Source organism: Poecilia mexicana, unplaced genomic scaffold (genome assembly GCF_051168715.1).
Source record: "Poecilia mexicana isolate PSO_F unplaced genomic scaffold, ASM5116871v1 scaffold_2, whole genome shotgun sequence".
Classification (NCBI taxonomy): domain Eukaryota; kingdom Metazoa; phylum Chordata; class Actinopteri; order Cyprinodontiformes; family Poeciliidae; genus Poecilia; species Poecilia mexicana.
The window spans coordinates 53,042,142-53,066,478 of NW_028263371.1; the positions used below are offsets into that span (position 1 = coordinate 53,042,142).

Sequence of the window (24,337 nt, forward strand, 5' to 3'; positions counted from 1 at the left end):
ATCAGTCACCTCCTCTACATGGATGACATCAAGCTGTACGCCAAGAGCGAGCGAGACATCGACTCACTGATCCACACCACCAGGATCTACAGCACTGACATTGGGATGTCATTCGGACTAGAGAAATGTGGCCGGATGGTTACAAAGAGAGGGAAGGTCGTCCACACAGAAGGGGTCTCACTCCCAGAAGGAACAATAGCAGACATAGAGCACAGCTACAAGTACCTGGGAATACAGCAAGCAAATGGCAACATCGATGAGGTCACAAGGAAAGGAGCCACAGCCAAATACCTCCAACGAATAAGGCAAGTCCTGAGAAGCCAGCTCAATGGCAAGAACAAGATCCGTGCAATAAACAGCTATGCCTTGCCAGTAATCAGATACCCTGCCGGAATAATTAGCTGGCCAATGGAAGAGATGAAGGCCACGGATGTTAAGACTCGGAAGCTACTAACCATGCATGGAGGGTTCCACCCCAAATCCAGCACCACTGTACACGAGCCGTAAGGAAGGAGGCAGAGGACTAGTGAGTGTGAGAGCCACTGTCCAGGATGAAACATCCAAGATCCATAAATACATCAAGGACAAAGCCTCAACGGACGATGTGCTCAGCGAATGTCTCAGACAATGGGGAACAGAGGACGAGGTGCTGGAGGAACCATCATGGGAAGACAAGCCCCTACATGGGATGTACCACCGACAAATAACTGAAGTGGCTGATATCAGGAAATCCTACCAATGGCTGGAGAAAGCTGGACTCAAGGACAGCACGGAGGCCCTCATCCTGGCCGCCCAGGAACAGACCCTAAACACCAGAGCAATAGAAGCTCAGATCTACCACACCAGACAAGACCCAAGGTGTAGGTTGTGCAAGGAGGCCTCTGAGACAGTCCAGCACATAACAGCAGGGTGCAAGATGCTGGCAGGGAAAGCGTACATGGAACGACATAACCAAGTGGCGGGCATAGTGTACAGGAACATCTGTGCAGAATATGGACTGGAAGCCCCGAGGTCAAAATGGGGGACACCCCCAAAGGTGGTGGAGAATGACCGAGCTAAGATCCTGTGGGACTTCCAGATCCAGACACACAAGATGGTAATGGCGAACCAACCGGACATTGTGGTGGTGGATAAAGAACAGAGGAAAGCCGTTGTGGTGGATGTAGCAATACCAAGTGACCACAACATCAGGAAGAAGGAGCATGAGAAACTGGAGAAATACCAGGGCCTCAGAGAGGAACTGGAGAAGGCCTGGAAGGTGAAGACCACAGTGGTGCCTGTGGTCATCGGGGCCCTCGGGGCAGTCACCCCCAAACTGGAGCAGTGGCTAAAACAGATCCCAGGAACAACATCAGACATCTCAGTCCAGAAATGTGCAGTTCTAGGCACAGCCAAGATACTGCGCAGAACCCTCAAGCTCCCAGGCCTCTGGTAGAGGACCCGAGCTCAGAGGATGAAAGAGACCACCCACGGAGGGTGAGAGGGGAATTTTTTTACACACATTGCAGTGTACACAAGAACAAAGAACGGCTCTCAGTGAGGCTTCAGTCCCATCAACCTTAGTAAAGATCCGTCCAGAAGAATCGGATCGTTCCTGAATGTCGTATCACTATATTGCACTTTGGTCACAGCGTTGTCCCATATTTGCGACACCTCAGTCAACACCTCCACACAATAACTCAGCGCATGAATGACAACTTTTTTTCATCCAGATGCAACATGTGTCTCTGTACAGCTAGCTTTGCTAGCATCACGTCCACAGATCTTACCTTTCTTTAAGCTTTCCTTCCAAGTGACGCTAAAAGTTGGACAAAGTCCCACCGTCTGTGAAAGCGAAGCGCTGCTGGTTTTACATGTCGCCATATCTTATGATTTATGCAGCTATTATCGTTTAGTTAGACATCTTCTCCCGCTCAGAGGAAACCACTGCGCATGTCTGGAGCTCCGCGTGCGAGTAAAGGTGGATGCGATGGGTGACAACAGACACTAAGTCAGTTATTTCTTGGATTTTACCGCGCCACCTTAAGTCCCTGAACTTCACATTTTAACGGAAAAAAGAGAGCAGTGCGACTTGGATGTAACGAGTAACGCGACACTTTTGTAGAAATGTAGTGAAGTAGAAAGTACAGATACTTACTGTGAAATGTAGTGGAGTAAAAGTAGAAAGTACCCATTATTAAATCTACTTAAGTAAAGTACAGATGAAAATTGTACTTAAGTACAGTAACGAAGTACTTGTACTTCGTTACTTCCCACCACTGCTCCATGGTGAGGGCGTCATACCCCCTCATCATGGAAACCACAAGAAGTAGTTCAGACGATGCAGCTTTTAAGTTGAACGCTATCGATCTGGCAGTACAGGAGGGAAATCGAGCCGCTGCAGGTAAACTCAGCATGAACAAATCCATGGTTTGGCCAAACACAGGTTCTTATCCCATCAATGTGGCCTGTCTACATTGATTTAATAAAGCCAATATCTACATTGATTTAATAAAGCCAATGTCTACATTGATTTAATAAAGCCAATGTCTACATTGATTTAATAAAGCCAATGTCTACATTGATTTAATAAAGTCAATGTCTACATTGATTTAATAAAGTCAATGTCTACCAGTGGTGGGAAGTAACGAAGTACAAGTACTTCATTACTGTACTTAAGTACAATTTTAATGTATCTGTACTTTACTTAAGTAGATTTAATAATGGATACTTTCTACTTTTACTTCACTACATTTTACAGTAAGTATCTGTACTTTCTACTTCACTACATTTCTACAAAACTGTCGCGTTATTCGTTACATCCAAGTCGCATTGCTCTTTTTTCCGTTAAAATGTGAAGTTCAGGGACTTAAGGTGGCACCGTAAAATCCAAGAAATAACTGACTTAGTGTCTGTTGTCACCCATCGCCTCCACCTTTACTCGCACGCGGAGCTCCAGACATGCCAGTGGTTTCCTCTGAGCGGTAGAAGATGTCTAACTAATTGACCATAGCTGCATAAATCATATGATATGGCGACATGTAAAACCAGCAGCGCTTCGCTTTCACAGACGGTGGGGACTTCATCCAACTTTTAGCGTCACTTGGAAGGAAAGCTTAAAGAAAGGTAAGATCTGTGGACGTTATGCTAGCAAAGCTAGCTGTACAGAGACACATGTTGCATCTGCAATGAAAAACAGTTGTCAATCATGCGCTGAATTATTGTGTGGAGGTGTTGACTGAGGTGTCGCATTATGGGACAACGCTGTGACCAAAGTGCAATATAGTGATACGACATTCAGGAACGATCCAATTCTTCTGGACGGATCTTTACTAAGGTTGATAGGACTGAGGCCTCACTGAGAGCCGTTCTTTGTTCTTGTGTACACTGCAATGTGTGTATATCTATATATAAATATATATAATATACACACACACACATTTATTTAATTGCCGAATAAGTAAAAGTTGAACGTATGAACACAGAGCATGCTCATTGATTGATTTCGTCTCCTGTCATGGTGGCAAACATGCAGAGGGAGGGAGGATGAGAACAGTCATGGTGCTCCTTCTTCTTGTTGCGCCGTTGGACAGTGTTCATAGTGTTGTTTACCGTTAATTGCTATGTTTCATGGTTTAATGGTGCAGACAGTTGTGGTTTCTGACATGGGCAATATGGGCAACCGCCCAGGTCGTTATTTTTATAGGGATGGCAGGAGACCTCTGCGGATTGTAGCACAGCGATGAAAGCAAAACAGAATGAAATGAGTTTTAACTGATACTGGTTAAATATATTTCAGCTCTAAGTATTTAATATCTAGGTGTTTTTATGGAAATGTGGATCTTTCAGATCAATCTGAGAACCAGTTTTGATAGGTGCACTTCATTTTATTGTGTCATGTAGCGCAGGGCGCTGGTCTTGGTCTCGGGTTCGGTGGTCTTGACTACAACTCTGCTACGTGGCTCCTCGATTGCATGTCTTCCCCCCACACCTTCGTTCCATCCCCCTTCAGTTGGATTTCTTTCTAAATAAATGTCACTAATGAAGTTCATGCTATGTTAGGACAGGAAACTGAAATTATGATGCATAAAATCACATATCTAAGTCTAAACTCTTACAGAGAATAAACACAATAAGAACATGTTTAATCTGTGACATTGTCTATTAAAATGGCACATTTATGATGTATTCAAATTAAATACTATCGGCACACTTAATGATATTAGCGATTAGGTTATGTATTCAGCAAGTACTTTTACTTTTAATACTTAAGTATTTTTAAAAGCCAGTACTTTTTTACTTTTACTTAAGTAAAATGTTAATGTGGTACTTTGACTTTTACTTGAGTACATTTTTGTCTGTGTATTTGTACTTTTACTTAAGTACATTTTTTGAGTACTTTCTCCACCACTGCTGATGTCAATGGTGATCGAGACAATATGCACTATCTACCTGAGCTTGTCCCACACCTAATAAGATTGGGAGGATACCTACGTTTCTGGACTGGAGTAATGGTTCCCCTGTTTCACAGCGAAAAGCTCACTGCAACTTCAGCTAATGTTGAAGCTGAGTTTAAGAACATTAAACATGGCTTGTTCAAGCATGAAAATCTTCCTATTAGGGTTGATAAATTCATTTCACGTCATCTGGGCTTCATTGAGGGAAACATGAGGATCTGTTCTGCCAAAAAAAATAAAAAAAAGAAGCAGAGGCTGCCAGAAAAGAAGAGACAGTGAAGCTTCAGAATCCAATCAAAAGTTTTGAGGAACAAGAAATGGATGAAAACTGCTCTCAAGAACCAAACACAGAAGAAACAGCAGCATTGGAAAACTGGAGAGGCCTTGCAGTCCCACCAAAGAAGAGGAAGTTGACATCATACCTTTCTCCTTGTCCCGAATGGCTCCATTCTGATCCAGCTGTAAAACTGAAAAAAGTTAAGCTGGGGCTTTTAAAAAATGGAAATAATCAACAACCAATCAGAGTCAGTAAGGAACGATACTGCGTCACCAACACCTGTGCCTTTGATGCAGTCTGCCAAGGTCTGTGCTGCGCTTTCTGTGACAGTGTTTCTGCTCAGAATGTGTTAAAAGGTACAGAGAAAAATAGTGTTCCAGCTTGTGAAAGATATTGCTTCAAAGGGTGTCACTCCACATACCTATTCTTTGAGAGCTGAGATTCTGAGCTCAATATTCAGCCCCGTTCAGTTGAAGTCTGGTGTTCATCATGTTGATGCACAGTGCCATGTGTCCACAGTTATTCAAAATATAATGACAGAAAATCCAAGTATTCACTTCACAAGACAGTGCTCCTCTCAGTACTGTAAACTTTACATTCCAAATACAAGGAAAGTACCTTTCATTTCCATTGACTTGACAGTCCTGTCATCTTCTGGCATAGCTCACCTTCAGTCTGCTGTTGAACAAGGACTCCACCTTGCAGCTTCTCCATGCCTAAGACCAAGCCAAAGTCCTGATACATGCCCAGCAGAATGTAAAACAGACATGTCAGGAAAAATCCTCTGTATGGGGACTGTTTGTCACAGTCACAGAGTGCGAGAACTAGTCTGGATTGACACAGACCTTGGACAATTCTGGGGCACAACTGTGGAGCAAAGTGTCACCAAACCTAAGCAGTTTTCCCTCAGTGAATTTCCATCAACCCTTCAACTTCAAGAACAGAGATTCACACTGAAAGCCATCATAGCATTTCAGGACGGTCCAACGCCTGAAACAATTGGGCACTATGTGGCATTTTGTAAGAGGGTCCCTGGCACCTGGGAAATGTACGACGACCTCAGAAAAGAAGTAATGTCACCATCTGAAAAAACCAGCATATGCCCTCATGCTGTGCTCTATATAAAAGAGTAATGGTGAGCTTTCCTATTTTTGTCACCAGCATGTTAATGTTTTTGTCCAATTGAATGCATAGTTTATTTTAAAAATGGTTCAACTCAAGTTTATGTTTAGTAATCTTTCATATTAAATAAATTAGCCATATGTTGCTCTGAACATAATACTAAGATGACAGGGCGTTATGTTAGTTGATAAAGATCTTTCAACATGAATTACACCAAAAATACCATTTATTGTATCAGAAGGGCAACTTTCAGTGCTTGGTGACATAAAACATAAATGTTTAATGTAGTGTTCTTTAAACAAATTAATCTTTTATTGTAGAATGTTGTTGAATATTCTGTGCTATGAATTGTAAAGCCAGATAATCAAGATAAATAAAAGTCACTTGTAAACAACTGTGATCATGAGTTGGTTATAATGAAATAAGTGAAGCTTCCCTGATTTAAGGTTTCAATAATGTTAGTTAATGTTTGATGTCAAGGCAAACCATTGACATCAAAAAGTTTAAATTTAAATTTTTATCTTCAAAGCCATAGCAAAACAGCACAAAAATAATCAGGTTGATTGACACCCATTTTGTCTGATTTGAAGAAAGTGGGGGGGCTGGTTGACCTTTTGACCTTTACACTTTCATTAATATCTTCAAAGCCAAAGTAGCACAAACGAAAATTTTTGCTGCACAAACCAGCACAAACGTAGCCGAGTTGATTGACACCCATTTTGTCTGATTTGAAGAAAGTGGGGGGGCTGGTTGACCTTTTGACCTTTACACTTTCATTAATATCTTCAAAGCCAAAGTAGCACAAACGAAAATTTTTGCTGCACAAACCAGCACAAACGTAGCCGAGTTGATTGACACCCATTTTGTCTGATTTGAAGAAAGTGGGGGGGCTGGTTGACCTTTTGACCTTTACACTTTCATTAATATCTTCAAAGCCAAAGTAGCACAAACGAAAATTTTTGCTGCACAAACCAGCACAAACGTAGCCGAGTTGATTGACACCCATTTTGTCTGATTTGAAGAAAGTGGGGGGGCTGGTTGACCTTTTGACCTTTACACTTTCATTAATATCTTCAAAGCCAAAGTAGCACAAACGAAAATTTTTGCTGCACAAACCAGCACAAACGTAGCCGAGTTGATTGACACCCATTTTGCCTGATTTGAAGAAGGTGGGGGGGCTGGTTGACCTTGGATGACCTCTAGAATCATCTCTTTATATCTTTAAAATGATAGCGGCACAAACGAAAATTTTTGCTGCACAAACGTAGCACAAACGTTTGACACCAATTTTGTCTGATTTGAAGAAGGTGGGGGGGCCAACTTCACTCAGGTCACAGTTTGTCCGTCTGGGCAGTGTCCTGTCTGGTGTGGTGGTCAGTGGCGTGGGAGCTCCACAGGGAACTGTGCTCTCTCCTTTTCTCTTTACCTTGTACACCACTGATTTTCAGTACAACTCTGAGTCATGTCATCTACAGAAGTTTTCTGACGACTCGGCGATTGTTTGGTGTATGAGAGGTGAGGGAGAGGGGGAGTACAGGACACTGGGGGACGGCTTTGTGGAGTGGTCTGAACAGAATCACCTGAGGCTCAATATTAGTAAGACCAGAGAGATGGTGATCGACTTCAGGAGGAGGAAGACGCCTTCACAGCCATTAAAGATTAAGGGGGAGGTGGTGGAGGGGGTGGGGGACTACAAATATCTAGGAGTGGTGATCACCAACAGATTAGACTGGATATCCAACACTGATGGTGTGTATAAGAAGGGGATGAGCAGACTCTATTTCCTGAGGAAGCTGAGATCATTTAATGTGTGTAGCAAGATGTTGGAGATATTCTACCACAGCGTTGTTGCCGGTGCCATTTTCTTTGCTGTTGTGTGCTGGGGAAGCAGCATCAGAGCCAGCGACTATAACAGACTGAACAGGGTCATCAGGAAAGCTGGCTCTGTACTTGGACTGAAACTGGAGACCCTGGAAAATGTGGTGGAGAGGAGGACACTGAAGAAGCTGTTGTCTATCATGGACAACAAGCTGCACCCTCTCCACCACACAGTGGTCAGACAACGGAGCTCTTTCTCACACAGACTGCTTTAGCTGTCGCAGGGACAGATACAGGAAATCTTTCCTGCCACAGGCCATCACTTTGTATAATAAACGTTAGGTCACCATGTACAGATTGTCCATAAATCCATATTATACAGATTGTTCACAAGCACTATTGTACAGATTGTACAGATTATTAATAATCACTGTTCATATTGTATAGCATTTTACATCTTACATTTTATAGCATTTTTGTTTTTTGTATTTATTATTTTTTATTTCTATTGGTATCTTGATCTGTGTGTACGTGTATGCTGCAACTGCACAGTAATTTCCTGTCTGGGATGAATAAAGTACTTCTATTCTATTCTATTCTACACACGTGTGCTGTCCTAATAAGCCTCTGGTAAAGGACTTTTTAAGCCTTCTGGACTCTTTTAACCTGGTACAGGCCGTATCCGGCCCTACACATGAACATGGACACACACTGGACCTGGTTATTTCCTGTGGTCTGCCTGCGACTAACCTGGAAATCTGTGACTGTGTTTTCGGATCACCTGCCTGTGTTATTCACTGTTACTTTGACACCTACCGCAGTTAAAACTCGCGCTGCTGTTCGGCGCTGTCGGATTATTAACCCTTCCACTGCCACTCAGTTCTCTACTGCTTTTCTTCAGCTCTGTGGATCATCTGACTTCCTCCACTTCGATACAGAAGAGCTCTGGTCCTGGTTCCATTCTTCCTGTCAAACCATCCTGGACTCGGTTGCTCCATTAAAAATCAGGCAGCCAAGGATTACACCTGAGCCTTGGTTTAATGACAGAACTCGTGCTGCAAGGAAGGAATGTCGTCGTGTTGAACGCAGATGGAAAAAGGATAAACTGCAGGTTACTCTTCAGATTTTACAAGACTGTTGGCATCTCTTCCACAGCACGGTTAAAGAGGCAAAGAGGGAATATCTGGCAAATATTTCCTCAGTCATAACCCACATGTTTTATTTAACACCATTGACTCTGTGCTTAATATTCCACAGAATGCCCTTTTGGAAGCTTCTCCTGATGTGTGTGATGATTTTATGCGTTTCTTTATTGAAAAGGTTGGTAGTACCAGGGCTCTTATCACAGCTCCTGACTCTGACCCCTCTGTTTTGGTCCCTTGCTAGTGTAGCAGTGTGATGTTATTACACTAGATTGCCAAGTGTGACGCTATTCTGGTAGGAACTCATCTGAATAGTACCAGCTTTTATTTTGAAAAGACGGCAGATCCATTGTAAACAGTGGGTAACTTCCTGTTTCAAAATTATTATTTTTATTTAAATTTGGTGTGTTATAAATGAAAATGTAAATTGTTATCTCTATTGTTAACATATTGAGTTCATATATTGTTGTTTTGAATGTCAGTTTGGGGTTTAAGAAGAAAAATTAACGGGGCATACCACTATAGTTCATGAAAGGTTTTCCCACGATCTCCGTCGCGCTCTTTCTGTTTGAATCCCGTGTGGGAGAAGGCGCTGTGAAGCACCGTGCGGCGAAAGAGCCTGTTTTTGACTATTTTTTTCTTCTGCTGTTTAATGCAGGACTATTAAAAGTGCCTTCAAGATCAGCTGTTGTCTGGGTGTTATTCCCACAAGACACAATGCAGATTCATCTACGCTACACTCGGCTGCTTTCAATCAGTTTGAGCCTGTGACCGTCTCACTGTTAGAGGACGCGGTTGGCCACATTAAGCCATCAGGTTCCCCCCGTGATCCTGTCCCTCCACGATTTTTTAAAGATATTTTACCTAGCATAGGGCAGCCTGTTCTTGCAATTATAAATAGCAGTCTGTCCTCAGGTGTGGTCCCTGCTAGTTTTAAACATGCAGTAGTGCAGCCACTGCTTAAAAAACCTGGCCTTGATCCGACTGTTCTGGCTAATTATCGGCCTATTTCCAAGCTCCTTTTCTTTCTAAGGTTTTAGAGAAAATTGTGTACTGTCAGCTGACACAGTTTTTAGATGACAATGGCATTCTGGAGGTTTTTCAGTCAGGTTTTAAAACTCTTCATAGCACAGAATCTGCTTTGATTAGAGTTTTTAATGACGTCCTTCTTGCATGTGATTCTGGTAACCATGTTGTTCTGATGTTACTTGACCTAACTGCTGCCTTTGGTACAGTAAACCACGACATTTTAATATCGCGATTACCCCACGTTGTAGGTATTGGTGGTTCTTAAATGGCTCAGGTCTTACCTGGAGGAGAGAACATTTTCAGTGAAAATTAGTGACTCTGAATCATCTGCTGCTTCAATGCCTTATGGTGTCCCACAGGGCTCAATTCTGGGCCCACTGCTTTTCTCTGTGTATTTACTGCCTCTGGGTTCTATCCTTAGGAAACATGGGATTTTGTTTCATTGTTACGCTGATGATTGTCAGATTTATTTTCCCCTGAAGCAGAAGGATGTACATTCTATCAAACATCTCCTGGCATGTCTAGGTGATTTTAAAGGCCTTGAACTTTTTAAATTTTAATGAAAACAAAACAGAGGTGATGGTGTTTGGACCCAGTGGCTCCTGTGAGTCCTCCTCTGTTGACCTGGGACTCTTGGAGGTTTATTTTAAACCTGTTATTACAGATCTTGGTTTTAAAGTAGACAGTGATTTTAAATTGGACAGCCAAATCAGAGCCGTGGTTAAGTCCACTTTTTATTATTTAAGGCGATTGGCGTCAGTGAAATGTTTTCTTTCCAGGCAGCATTTTGAAACAGTGATCCAGGCTTTTATTTCAACTCGACTGGATTCCTGTAACTCACTTTATCTGGGAGTCAGTCAGTCGCTGCTGGTTCAGATGCTGCTGCACCACTTAGGACAGGAACTCGACAGAGGGAGCATGTGACCCCTGACCCTGTCCTGGCCTCACTTCACTGGCTGTCTGTATATTTTAGGATTCATTTTAAAATTCTTATGTTTGTTTTTAAATCACTGCATGATTTTGCCCTGGCTTACCTCTCTGAGCTTCTTCACCCATACATACCCCATTGGTCTCTCAGGTCAGCAGATCAGCTGCTCCTGGAGGAACCGAGGTCCAGCAGGAAGCTCAGAGGGGACAGGGCTTCTCTGTCAGGGGCCCCAAGTTATGGAACGACCTGCCTTTGCAGGTCAGAGAGGCCCCTTCACTTTTAAAGCTCGTCTTAAAACCCATCTATTTCAACACCAGCGGGATCCAGTTTTAAATTGTATGTTTTTGTTTTTAACCGTTTTTAATTACTTTTTTATTATGTTGTGTTTTAATGTAATGTTTAAAAGTGCTTTATAAATAAAGTTGGTGTGGTATGGTATGGTATCGTGGCATGACCATGTTGGCTCTATTTCCACACAGGAAGTACCAGTCAGCCATCACCAGTGAACCATAGTCTCCTGCAGTGGTGGGAAGTAACGAAGTACAAGTACTTCGTTACTGTACTTAAGTACAGTTTTCATGTATCTGTACTTTACTTAAGTAGATTTAATAATGGATACTTTCTACTTTTACTCCACTACATTTTACAGTAAGTATCTGTACTTTCTACTTCACTACATTTCTACAGAACCGTCGCGTTACTCGTTACATCCACGTCGCATTGAGCTTTTTGTCCGTTAAAATGTGACGTTCAGGGACTTAAGGTGGCGCCGTAAAATCCAAGCAATGACTTACTGTCTGTTGTCACCCATCGCCTCCACCTTTACTCGCACGCGGAGCTCCAGACATGCGCAGTGGTGGATATCCGTCTAATCGTCAGTAATATAATAGCGCTGCATAAACCATGAGATATGGTGACATGTAAAATCAGCAACGCTTCGCTTTCACAGACGGTGGGGACTTCGTGCAACTTTTAGCGTTGCACGAAGGAAAGCTTAAAAGGTAAGATCTGTGGACGTGATGCTAGCAAAGCTAGCTGTACTGACTGAGACACATGCTGCATCTGTGATGAAAAAAAAAGTTGTCACTCATGCCATTGTGTGTTGACTGAGGTGTCGCATATATGGGACAACGCTGTGACCAAAGTGGAATATAGTAATATGACATTCAGGAACGATCCGATTCTTCTGGACGGATCTTTACTAAGTCCTAAGGACTGAAGCCTCACTGAGAGCCGTTCTTTGTTCTTGTGTACACTGCAGTAGCTAACACATACACACGTTTATTTAATCGCCGAATAAGTAAAAGTTGAACGAACACAGAGCATGCTCATTGATTGATTTCGTCTCCTGTCATGGTATCAAACATCGCAGTGGGAGGGAGGGTGAGAACAGTCACGGTGCTCCTTCTGCTTGGTTTCTTGATGCGCCGTTGGACAGTGTTCATAGTTGAACGTTGTTTACCGTTAATTGCGATGTTTCAGTTGTGGTTTCTGACATGGGCAATATGGGCAACCGTCCAGGGTGTTATTTTTCTAGGGATAGCAGGAGACCTCTGCGTATCGTAGCACATCGATGAAAGCAAAACAGAATGAGTTTTAATTGATACTGGTTAAATAAATTTCAGCTCTAAGTATTTAACATCTAGGTGTTTTTATGGGAATGTGGATCTTTCAGATCAATCTGAGAACCAATTTTGATAAACTTAATTTTATTGTGTCATGTAGCGCAGGGCACTGGTCTTGGTCTCGGGTTCGGTGGTCTTGACTACAACTCTGCCACGTGGCTCCTTGGTTGCATGTTCTCCCTCACCCACCTTCTTTCCATCCCCTTTCTGTTGGATTTCTTTCTAAATAAATGTCACTAATGAAGTTCATGCTAAGTTAGGACAGGAGACAAGATGTTTCCATCCCTGAAATTATGATTCATAGAATCACATATCTAAGTATAAACTGTTACAGAGAATAAACACAATAAGAACATGTTTAATCTGTGGCATTGTTCATTAAAATGGCACATTTCTTATGTATTAAAATTAAATATGATCAGTTCACTTAATGATATTAGCGATTAGGTTATGTATTCAGCAAGTACTTTTACTTTTAATCCTTAAGTATTTTTAAAAGCCAGTACTTTTTTACTTTTACTTAAGTAAAATGTTAATGTGGTACTTTGACTTTTACTTGAGTACATTTTTGACTGTGTATTTGTACTTTTACTTAAGTACATTTTTTGAGTACTTTCTCCACCACTGGTCTCCTGGCACTATGGCGCTGCACAGTGTTGTCTCCTGTCGTCCTCATCTGATGTGTGATGTTGAATCTCCTTTCCTGAAGCAAGTTCTCACAATCTGGATTGTTCTTCCAGACTTTGCAGCCGGGGGTCGCCCTCTGACCCCTGCAGGCGATGCAGTTGATGTAATCCGGTGTCGTTTTGCACTAGGTGTAAACTTTGTTACACAGGTTCCAAGGTGACATCCCAAGAGAAATGTGTCTGTTGTTGTAAACACAGCTCCTCAGAGATCCTGGTTTAGCTCCTGCTAAAGAAATGGTCTCTGGTATTTTCCATGCGGTTTGTGGAAACGATGGAAATGGAAGTACGTCAGCCTTAAATGAACAGTCCATACATCCAAAAAGTCCTTTTGCGGCATCTCCTGTCCAAAGTAGAACAGAATAATCCTTTTTGCACCATTTGCATCCATTTGGCATGGGGACGCTAAAAAATAAGGGTACTACTTTGTGTCAAATTTTAATTAATCGAGTTTGATGGATTAAAATGCCACGCCCAAATCAAAATCGATGTTATCGCACACAAACATCTGTTTAATCTGCGTCATAAAATGCTTATCGTATAAAAACATGTTTTGATTTAAATTAAGTTGTTATCAATATAAAAACAGACAGGATTCTGGAACCTTAAATCAATTGGATAATAAGGGGTGAGGCCCTCTTTGTGACTTTTGACCCAATTATACCAATGCAAATTTTCTGATGCAACTCCTCCTCACACAGATAGACTCCACCCCCAACTGCTTTTATCTTCCTGCTCCTGGCAGATGCCCCAGCCCACTTTTATGAGCTTCTGTTTGAATCAGCCAATAGAGATAAAGGGGTGGGATTTCTTTTTTTTTTTTTTTTGCTTAAAATAATTTTCGGAGGCCCTGTCATTCTAGTTGTTGCATTTGGTAGAGGAAGATCCACTTTGCACTGACAGAAAACAAACACAAAAAATGGTTTGCATTAAAATGACCTCCCCCCTCCACTCTCTGACCAGTCAGTCTCTATTAAATGATCGCTGTGCGTTTCCTGCAAGTAAATTACGTCAATTTTCTTTTGATTCAGCATTTGATAAATCAAAGCACGATTTTCAGCCTCCCTCGCCCCGTTAAGAGTCAGTGATGCTATTTTAAAAGAATCCATGTTGGGTAAGAAGCTAAAAACAAAATACCAAAAGACTATAAAAAGTAATAAAATACTACTGTGCATCATTTAAAATCAAAGTTGTTTTCTAACTTTAGTCAATATTTTCTTTAATCTAAAGACTTCTGTGTCTGCAAAACCTGATACCTCTTTGTTCCTGATGTGATACCTTGCTGAGAAATAAAATAATTTTAAGTCAGGAAAAAAAACTTTCAAACTTTATTCCTCTGAATCCTTTAGTTTCTTTTAAAAAAGTTCTAAAAGACTCTACAGGGTATCTAGGTGCTTTGCAACTCATTTGTGTAACAGATATTTCACTACTGTCAGAGAACCAACTCTCATTGTTGCTGCTCTCCGACACCTCCTTCCTCTCTGCAGCCTGCTTGCTGGCCTGTACAGCCGTCACCACATTCCTCCTTTTACTTCGCCTCTTTAACGGGGCTGAAGCCTCCAGTTCCATCACCTCCTCCGTTTCACCTGTCTCTCCTGCCACTCCAGTTCCAAAAACCAACTCTGCACCATTCTGTTCCTCCACCTGCACCTCTCTTTTCCCTCCCTGATCCCCACACCCTAAATGCTCCTCATCGCTGCTCACCTTCACCTGCTGCTCTCCCTGCACACATTTCTCTCCCTCACTTCACTTCCACCCTCACCACCATTCACTCCATCACCACCACCATTAATCCCATCGCCACACAACACTGTGCTCTCATCCTTTCCTACGCCTACACTCATTTCCACACTTTCCACTCCTGACACCTCAACAGTACCTTCCGCCTGCTCCTCCGCTGCCACCGCGAGTTTCCCCGCCTCCACCGCGGGTTCTCCTGCCGCAGCTGCCGTGGGCTCCCCCGCCGCGGCAGCGGGGTCCTCCGCTGCCCCGGCCTCACCAGGTGGGCTCCCCACCTGCTCAGCAGCAGCGGGCTGCTGCTTCGCTGTACTCGACGGGGCCGGCCCAGCCCTGTCGGGACACATTTTTACAATGTGCCCCTCCTGACCGCAGCCAAAACACTTCATGTTAGAGGACGTAGCAAACAAGATCTAATCAAAATCATCCACTCTAACATGAAATCGAAGGTTGAGTTCCTCATCCCTCCGATTTAATATCATAAACATAAATGTTTCGGCAATGGTGATTCACACCCAGAAGGTACTTTTTTCACCGGTGACACCACCTTCCCGTGCCGAGACAGCTCTTTGATCAAAAACTCGTCACTTATGAACGGAGGTACGTTTGATAAAGTTACCTTAGTTGAAGGTAATGTTAGCGGCGTCACCTGTAAAAACAAGCCGTTCACTGAAATGCCTACCTCCACCAACCGTTGAGCCTGCTCCTCTTTCTCCACAAACAAGACGACAGCTCCACTCATGCGAGCTGCCGACTTGATGGACCCATGTCCGATCACCTCTCCCACTGCCAAACAAACTTCCTCCACGCTGCACGGAGAACCAGCGCCCACCTTGACGCTGTTCTTCCGTGTCAGCGTAGAGAAAGTCCCACCACCAACAACCATGGGGTCGTCAGACACCGGCCAGCCAGGCACGCCTGACGGCCACACCCGAACCCAAACAAAAACCCCTAAAAACTTGACAAAACTAACACAAAAATACAACTAAACAATTAACATAAACACCCAGTGAAAAAACAGAAAGAAAAAAGCCAAAGATATAGAAATACAATCACTCGCTCTCTCGCTCTTCTTCCGCTCTCCACTCACCCTCCTCTCACACGAAGAAGAAGAAGGAGAAGAAGAAGAAGAAGAAGAAGAAGAAATTAAAGTTTCCCCTCCACCTTTCAAGCAGGCTAAACTGCAACCCTTTCCCTCTGATCCTGAACTTGCTAAAGGTAACATTATCTTTAGCGCTGTCTGGGAAAGCAAAACTACTCCATCTGGGCGCTGGTTTTTACGCGCCAGCATCCGTGAGATGAACTCGGACACTACCTGTGACCTGTTTGTGCTGGAAACTTTCAATTCAGACACAGGAATATTCAGGACCATGCTGGCTGTCCCGTTTCAGGTATGGGCAGATAAAATCTGGCAAGTTGGAGATCTGATCTCCAACTTGTTTCGAAGCTCCTGCACTTGGATGGATATTTTAACTGTCAAGACAAGATTGAGATTTTTAGGTCCGCATCCAGAGCAAACCTCCTCTGAGGACCCGCCCCCTCACCACTCTATATAATGAGAGGATTTCAGGGGGGGAGGCCTGCCACAGACCATCTTCTGCTCATCAGGGGAGCTGGACTTCAGATCTTCATCACCATGAAAGGAAAAAAAAAAAGGCAACCAGCGGACTTTGGATGCATACTGGGACCCTATCAAAAAGGTCTCACAAGGAGTCTTCACCCCTCTCTCCACACCTCAAGGTTTCAACATGGAACCCTATCACCCGCCCTCTCCAGTCTTCTACTCATCCTCTTCCTCATCCTCATCTCCGGCTATTTCTCCATCCCAGTTTTTAGAAGAGCAAACTCAAACTGAAAACTGGATGGTAGATGGAACTCTTGAGACCATCCCTGAGGAGCCAGAGGAGCAGCAAGATTACAATTCTCAATCTTCAAAAAGTATTGACCCTACTCCACCCACTCCTCCTACATCTCCGGAGCAAGGTGATGTTCAAGATGGATGGATTGCTACTAAGTTGATCGGAACTGTGAGAACCGCTGTGCTTCATCTATTGCACCTCACTGCTGCAAAGCTCCTACAAGAAAAGTGCAATGGATGCCGAACCGGACACCCTAGCCAGAGACACCATGAATGTCTGGAGCCTGTTCAGGAGCGATTCTACCAGGACAACTACCACAACATTATTATTTGTACTATTTGTACCTCAGTTCATTCCAGCAATTCAACTTTTTCTGACCAAACACAAAATTCAAGCAAGTGACCTGACAGTCAAGATAGTTGCAGAGACAATTTTACACGAACTAAGGTGTGATGATCACTTTCATGCTGCAATTTCTGACATGTATGAGAACATGAGCTCTGATCAGCTCAAACAGCTGTGGTGGGTTTCAGAATGCTTCAGTCCAGTGAAGAAGAAGAAGTGATCCACAATGTTTGTCTTTTCATTTTAAAAAAGTGTGGTTTTTTTGTGTTTTTAGCTAATAAATATTTTACTTTAAGTGATTTAAAAGTGTGACAAGTTTTATTTAGTTTTTTTTATATTTTACAAAAAGCTATCACAATTTTTGAAACTATTCTGCTTGCAATGTTTTTTGTTGGAGTGAGATCTTTAAAATAAAAAAAAAAATAATAAAAAAGATATAAATAAAGACAAAAAAATCTGAAATACTTAAATTGTCTGTGTTGTTTTTGTTTCTCTCATTACTCAACAAGTGCTCAGAAGAGTGTCAAGGGAATGGCTGAAGAGTTGCTAATGAAAAAGGTCTATTTTGACCCATCTAATCCTGGTAGCTTTGGAGGTGTTCAAAGATTGAAACAGAATCTTGAAAATGAAACTGGGGAAAAAGTAAGTGTTGACAAAATAAAAGACTTCCTTTCAGAGCAAGATGCATACACCTTACACAAACCTGCCAGGCTGCATTTTCAGAGAAACCGTGTGTTTGCATCTGCACCTTTAAAACAGTTTCAAGCAGACCTTTGTGACATGCAATCCCTGGCTGAGTATAACGATGGGTACAATTATCTGCTGACTGTCATTGATATATTTTCAAAAAAAGCTTTTGCTCGAGTTTTAAAAAGAAAAACAGCTGGAGAAGTGGTGAAAGCTTTTGAGTCTGTATTTAGAGAGAGCCAAATACCAAAGAAGATTCAGCTTCAATGCCTTAATGAGAAAACATGGAATTGTTCACTTTGCTACAGCCAGTGACCTCAAGGCCTCCATTGTGGAAAGATTCAATTGTACCCTCAAGAGTAGAATGTGGAGATATTTTACTACAAATAATACACGCAGATATGTTGATGTTTTACAAGATCTGGTTACGAGTTACAATCACAGCTTTCATTCCAGCATAAAAATGAAACCTGTGGAGGTCACTGCAGAGAATTCCCTTCAAGTCCTGCGAAATCTCTACGGTACTAAACCCCAAAGGAAAAACAAAGAAAAAAAACACAAACCAAGTTTAAACCTGGAGATTTAGTCAGACTTTCAAAAGTCAGAGGGGTTTTTCAGAAAGGTTATGAACAGACCTTTACGGATGAGGTGTTTAAAGTCACAGATGTTATCCCACGCATTCCTACTGTTTATAAAATTCAAGATTATGATGGAGAGGCTATAGAAGGATCTTTCTACCAGGAGGAGTGACAGAAAGTAAAGATGGGACAGGAGAGAGTTTATCACGTTGATAAGATCTTGAAACGCAGGACTGTGAGGGGAGAAAAGCAAGTGTTTGTCAAATGGAAAAACTGGCCTTCAAAATTTAATAGCTGGGTCCGGCTCAGCGACCTTTCAGATGTGTAAAGAAGACCTACAGTGTACGACAACATGTCAGCAGGAGGAGAAGACAGAGAACAAGAAGGTTTCTATGTGACCCTGCCTTCTAATGCTTGCAAACAGCTCTTTAAAGACAATACAAGCTCAAACTTTAAAACAGAGTTGGCCAAAGCTATTGATTTAAAAGGTCATTGGGTTGTAGGTCTGTGTGAAGTTATAATACCACATACCTGGTACAACCTGCCTACTCACTCGGCCTACTTTGAGCTCCGTAGAGTCTTAATTCATCCATCAGACAAGACTGAAGACCAGGATGGAATTGATATCTACAGCCAGAAATTTGGTGCTGGAGGCTATTATGACAGACCACAAGACATACTGCAACATTTTGTGCCTGCACTGAAAAAGTACAGCAATACTTCAGATGTGTCTTACAATAATGTGACAAAGCGCTTCGAATTTAAAGGAAATGGACTATTTCAAATCAAAGTGGGGGCTCCACTCGCCTACATTCTCGGGCTGAAAGTGAACGAATGGTTTACAGTGTCCAACAGGAGCGCAACATACCCCTCAGGGGCCGGCATGCTCGCAAATTTGTTTATATACTCTGACATTGTGCATCATCAAATAGTTGGAGACAGCTTCTCGCCGCTGCTGGGTGTTGTGACAGTGAGAGGGAAATTTGGTGATATAATTAGCATCAGATACAACACTACGCATTATATACCCGTGTCAAAAAGTTACATCAAAACAATTTCCATTCAGATCAAAACAGATCGAAATAGATTTGTGGATTTTGTTTATGAGAAATCAAAAATAAAGCTGCATTTTAAACCTGTGTCACCCCCACGCTCCATTTAGCAAGATTCAAATGGCATTTTTTCCGTAGTCACACATGGTCAATGTCCAACTTAAAATTTGCGTCCATTACAAAACCCAAATTTGTAACAAATGGCTTTACGTAATGTGATAGCATGGATTAATATTAATAAAAGTACTTACTGAATGCATTACCTAATCGCTAATATCATTAAGTGAACCGATCGTATTTAATTTTAATACATCAGAAATGTGCCGTTTTAATGAACAATGCTACAGATAAAGCATGTTTTTATTGTGTTTACTCTGTAACATAGTTTAGACCAGTGGTTCCCAAACTTTTTCTTCTGTGCCCCCCCTATGGATTACAAATGGCTGTCTGGTTGAAACGACACGTGTGAGGGGTGGGGGGGGCGCAAAATGAATGTATGTAGCTGAAAATAGACACCAACATCGGTAGCCTACAAGCTACTTGTTAAGCTTAAGGTTCTGTATTGATATTAGCTAGTCATCTTTTAGCTAACATTACGGCATCCAACAGCTTTACTCAACTCAGACGGTTAGTTTGGAGGGAAAAACTGTGAAAAGTTCTTTGCGTTTTGCTGGTTTGCTGCCGTGATTCTAACACAAACCTACGTAGCTCCGCCCAGCAGCAGCAGGTCTCCTTCACAGGTGTAAACCCAGCGCGAGCGTCGTAGCGCTCATGTTGCGTTTAAAGGCGGATCGGAAAAACAGGTTAGGACATGTTAATAAAGGATTAAACAGTTTTAACTGCTGATAAAAGTGACAGAGGACACAGATATGGGAAGTGTGGAAGCCTCTACTGTATGAAATTGACATAGGAATAACAGAGAGTTGGCCATTCTAAGGTAAAAACCCAACGCATACAGTGTTCACTTTTTTTTTTTTTTCATCCAGACGGCTTCCCGCGCCCCCCATGCAATGACACGGCGCCCCCCTTAGGGGTTGCGCCCCCCCTCAGTTTGGGAACCTCTGGTTAAGACTGAGATATGTGATTCTATGCATCATAATTTCAGGGATGGAAACATCTTGTCTCCTGTCCTAACATAACATGAATTTCACTTTTTTTGCCACACATTTATTTTGAAAGAAATCCAACAGAAAGGTGGGGGAGGACATGCAACCGAGGAGCCACGTAGCAGAGTTGTAGTCAAGACCACCGAACCCGAGACCAAATCAAGACCAAGACCAGCACCCCATGCTACATGACACCATAAAATTAAGTGCACCTATCAAAATTGCTTCTCAAATTGATCTGAAAGATCCACATTCCCATAAAACACCTAGATATTAAATACTTAGAGCTGAAATCAATTTCACCAGTATCAATTCAAACTCTTCTTCATTCTGTTTTGCTTTCATCTCTGTGCCACAATCCGCAGAGGTCTCCTGCCATCCCTAAAAAAAAAAAAATGCCCATATTGCCAATGTCAGAAATAATAACTGTCTGCACCATTAAACATAGCAATTAACAACGCTCAACTATGAACACTGTCAAGGCGCAAGAAGTAATGCTACAATGTCTGCCACCATGACAGGTGGTGGCAGAAAACAAAGAGCAATGAGCATGCTCTGTATTCTTACATTCTTGTTTTATTTATTCGCCAATTAAATAAATATAGATATATTTTAATGAAATAAAATAGCTACTGCAGTGTACGCAGAGAATCACAAGAATAAAGAACGGCTCTCAGTGAGGCTTCAGTCCTATGAACCTTAGTAAAGATCCGTCCAGAAGAATCGGATCGTTCCTGAATGTCATATCACTATATTGCACTTTGGTCACAGCGTTGTCCCATATATGAACACCTCAGTCAACACCTCCACACAATAATTCAGCGCATGAGTGACAACTTGTTAGGTTCTGGGTTTTTTTAGCTTGTTTCTTTTGGGTTGCTGAGTTATCTCCTCACTCGATGGAGTCCGAGAGGTGGCGGGCTGTGGTTTCATTGATGATGTCATCCTCGCACCGGTGGCTGATCATCTAATTGACGGCAGCAAAAGAAGGATGGAACGCCGGTACTTTGATGCCAGAGTGTCAACCTTAGATGGTTCCTCCAGCCCCTCAGAGTTTTGCTCCGAGTTTTTTCTCTTTCTTGAGATCTGCCTGTTTTTTGTGTTGTGCTTCATTGTGGGTTTTTTGCTCTCCTCAGGATCCTTCCATCTGGTTGCCTGACCACTGGCTTTTCCCCACGACGTCATGGGATCGTACCCCATAGATGCCTGAAAGCCAAACCTCACCTGTTACTGTAAAATTCTGCCAGCCATTCAGAAGTCTCCGACCGGCCGTTCCACCTAAACTCAGCCGCTTTCAAGGACAAGCCTCCCAGTCCGCCCTCCAACGCCACACTCTGGACCACCAAGCTCCACGGAGAAGCAACTCTATAGGTTGGAAAGAACTCCAGGACCAATCACCCCCCCCCCCCCCCCAAGCCGTTCTAACGCACTGAGCCAGTAAGTTTATCTAATTCTCATTCACAACCTCCCGTTTCCCAGTCACCTGAACTCACCATGCTCCTCTTATCTTCTCAGTGCACCGAGAGCAGCCGAGCAGTTTTCTGGACCAGCTTTTCCTTAAGTGTTGCTTGCTGTAAATAAACTTTTCATTTTTTACATCAGTCTCTTTGGTGTTCATGCATGTGGGTGAAATCCGTTAAACCCATCATGACACAACTTTTTTTCATCGCAGATGCAACATGTGTCTCTGTACAGCTAGCTTTGCTAGCATCACGTCCACAGATCTTACCTTTCTTTAAGCTTTCCTTCCCAGCGACGCTAAATGTTGGACGAAATCCCACCGTCTGTGAAAGCGAAGCACTGCTGGTTTTATATGTCACCATATCTATGATTTATGCAGCGCTATGGACTCTTTGCACCTCAGCTTCCGCGTTCGGGGTAAAGCGGCTCGATTGTTTCCGATCCAATACAAATATCATTTACATTAGGTGCTTGCAGGGCTTGGCCAAGGTTTGTACATCAATCCGAAGCCCCAGCAAGTCAGCTGGAGAAAGGTTTTAGATGTTCGCCTCGTTATACATTCACTGACACGAAGGTGAGTTTTACTTAAACTTTGTGGCTAACATTAACCTTAGCTTATGCTAGTAGGCAATATTCTCATTACAATTCCAAAAGTTTTGATTACAATTTTATTTTACTTAACTGAGGTGTTGAGAATGAGAATCTCAATCGATGAATCATAATTTGTATCGACACGCGCAGCATAAAATCAGCCAAGAAAAGCATTCAGACTTTACTTATTTTATTAACTTTCAGCGCTGAAAGGAGACGCTTTACCATTACATCCGAGAAGAGTTTCTAAAAAAGTCTGTGCAGCGTCTGAGGAGAAGGAGGAGGGCAGCTGATTATATGGACTGAAGACACTCCCTGAAATCACACCATGTCTCTGTGGCCTGATAAGTTTCTGTTTCTCGTGAGAAATGGACCTTGGTGTCTAACAGAATCAAAAATGTAACTCTTTACTATGGGCCCTTTGTTTAACAGCGTGTGACTCTTTCTCGGCCTTGGTAAAGCATCTCAACATGAGGTTAGTTTATTTTTTCCCATTGAATAATTGGGGTAAAATTTAACTACATACTCTGCGAACCAGACCCTAAACTTAAAGTCTGGGTTGAGTTTTTTCCCCTTCATTAATGACACACATTATATATATCATGGTAATTCAGGGTGTGTTAGTTTTAATTCTAAATTAATATCCTTGTTGGACTTTTATTTAAGTGCTATTCTCCTTCAAGATACATTTACTTAACGCCAGAATAAATGCAATGTACATTATGCAGCAAATCGGTTTTGGATGGGCGATGTGCCTCGTACACAGGGAAGAAGCTTTTTATTTATCTAGCTTTGCTAGCAAAGTGTTTGCTAGCAGCTAGCTAATAGCACAACAACAACAGCCTAATGTCTGCATGATAAAAATACTGAATCGATAAGAACAGTTTTTCCTCACCTGGCTGTCTCCTCCCCTCAGTAGTTCTTCAGAGTAAGCCAGACGCAGAGGCCTGTCAGTGTCTGTCTTCAGTCACTAGAATTCAACCACAAAACAACACTGATTCAGTGACATCTTTAAACTTTGATTAATTGGTTATAATTGGTCAATTGATTGATGGTTGATCAACCAACAATCATCAACCTCAACCAAAGGTCACCCTTTTTGACCATAATCCAACATTGAATTACCGTCTCTTGCTCTCTGGGCATGGACTGTAACTACCTATGGACAACCTGTTTAATATTCACACCCTTCATTAAACTGTTCCAAGATCAGCTACTTCATTTCTGTAAATCCTGGTTATTATGACCTTCATGTTCTCCTAAAGAGTCACTGACATTCTCCCAGTCTGAGCAGCTTCCACTGACAAATGCAGATTTTCCAGAAAGGATAGAAAGCCATAGACTATTTTCTATGGAAGCTCAGGTCTTTCAACATCTGCAGTAAGATGCTCTTGGTGTTCTATCAGTCATCTGTTGCTAGTTCCAGCTTCAAAGCAGTGGTGTGACAGGGTGCTGCAATGAACATGAAAGACTCAGACAGACTTAACAAGCTGATAAGGCTGAGTCAGTTGTAAGGATCAAGCTGGCTCCACTGGAAGGTGATGAGAGACAGAATGCTGAAGAAAAACAAAGCTATCAATGATAGCCTTTTCCATCCCCTCTGCAGCCTGAGGAGCAAACACAGATCACTGCAGCCCAGATGAGCTGAAGGACGCTACTGCAGTGTTAATGCAACACTGGCATTTTACGGTGGGTCGGTCCGTCCATCCATCCATCCATCCATCCATCCATCCATCCATTTTCTAACACCTTGTCTCTCAGTGGGGTCGGGAGGTGCTGCTGCCTATCTCTAGCTAATGTTCCAGGCGAGAGGCGGGGTCACCTGGACAGGTCGTCAGTTTGTCGCAGGGCAACACAAAGA

At 42.5% G+C, this 24,337-nt stretch overlaps 1 pseudogene; it reads right to left on the bottom strand.

Annotated features, from left to right (window-relative positions):
* Positions 1–14,180: 14,180 nt before the first annotated feature.
* On the bottom strand, positions 14,181–16,169 carry LOC148160945 (uncharacterized; annotated as a pseudogene).
* Between the last annotated feature and the right edge of the window lie 8,168 nt (positions 16,170–24,337).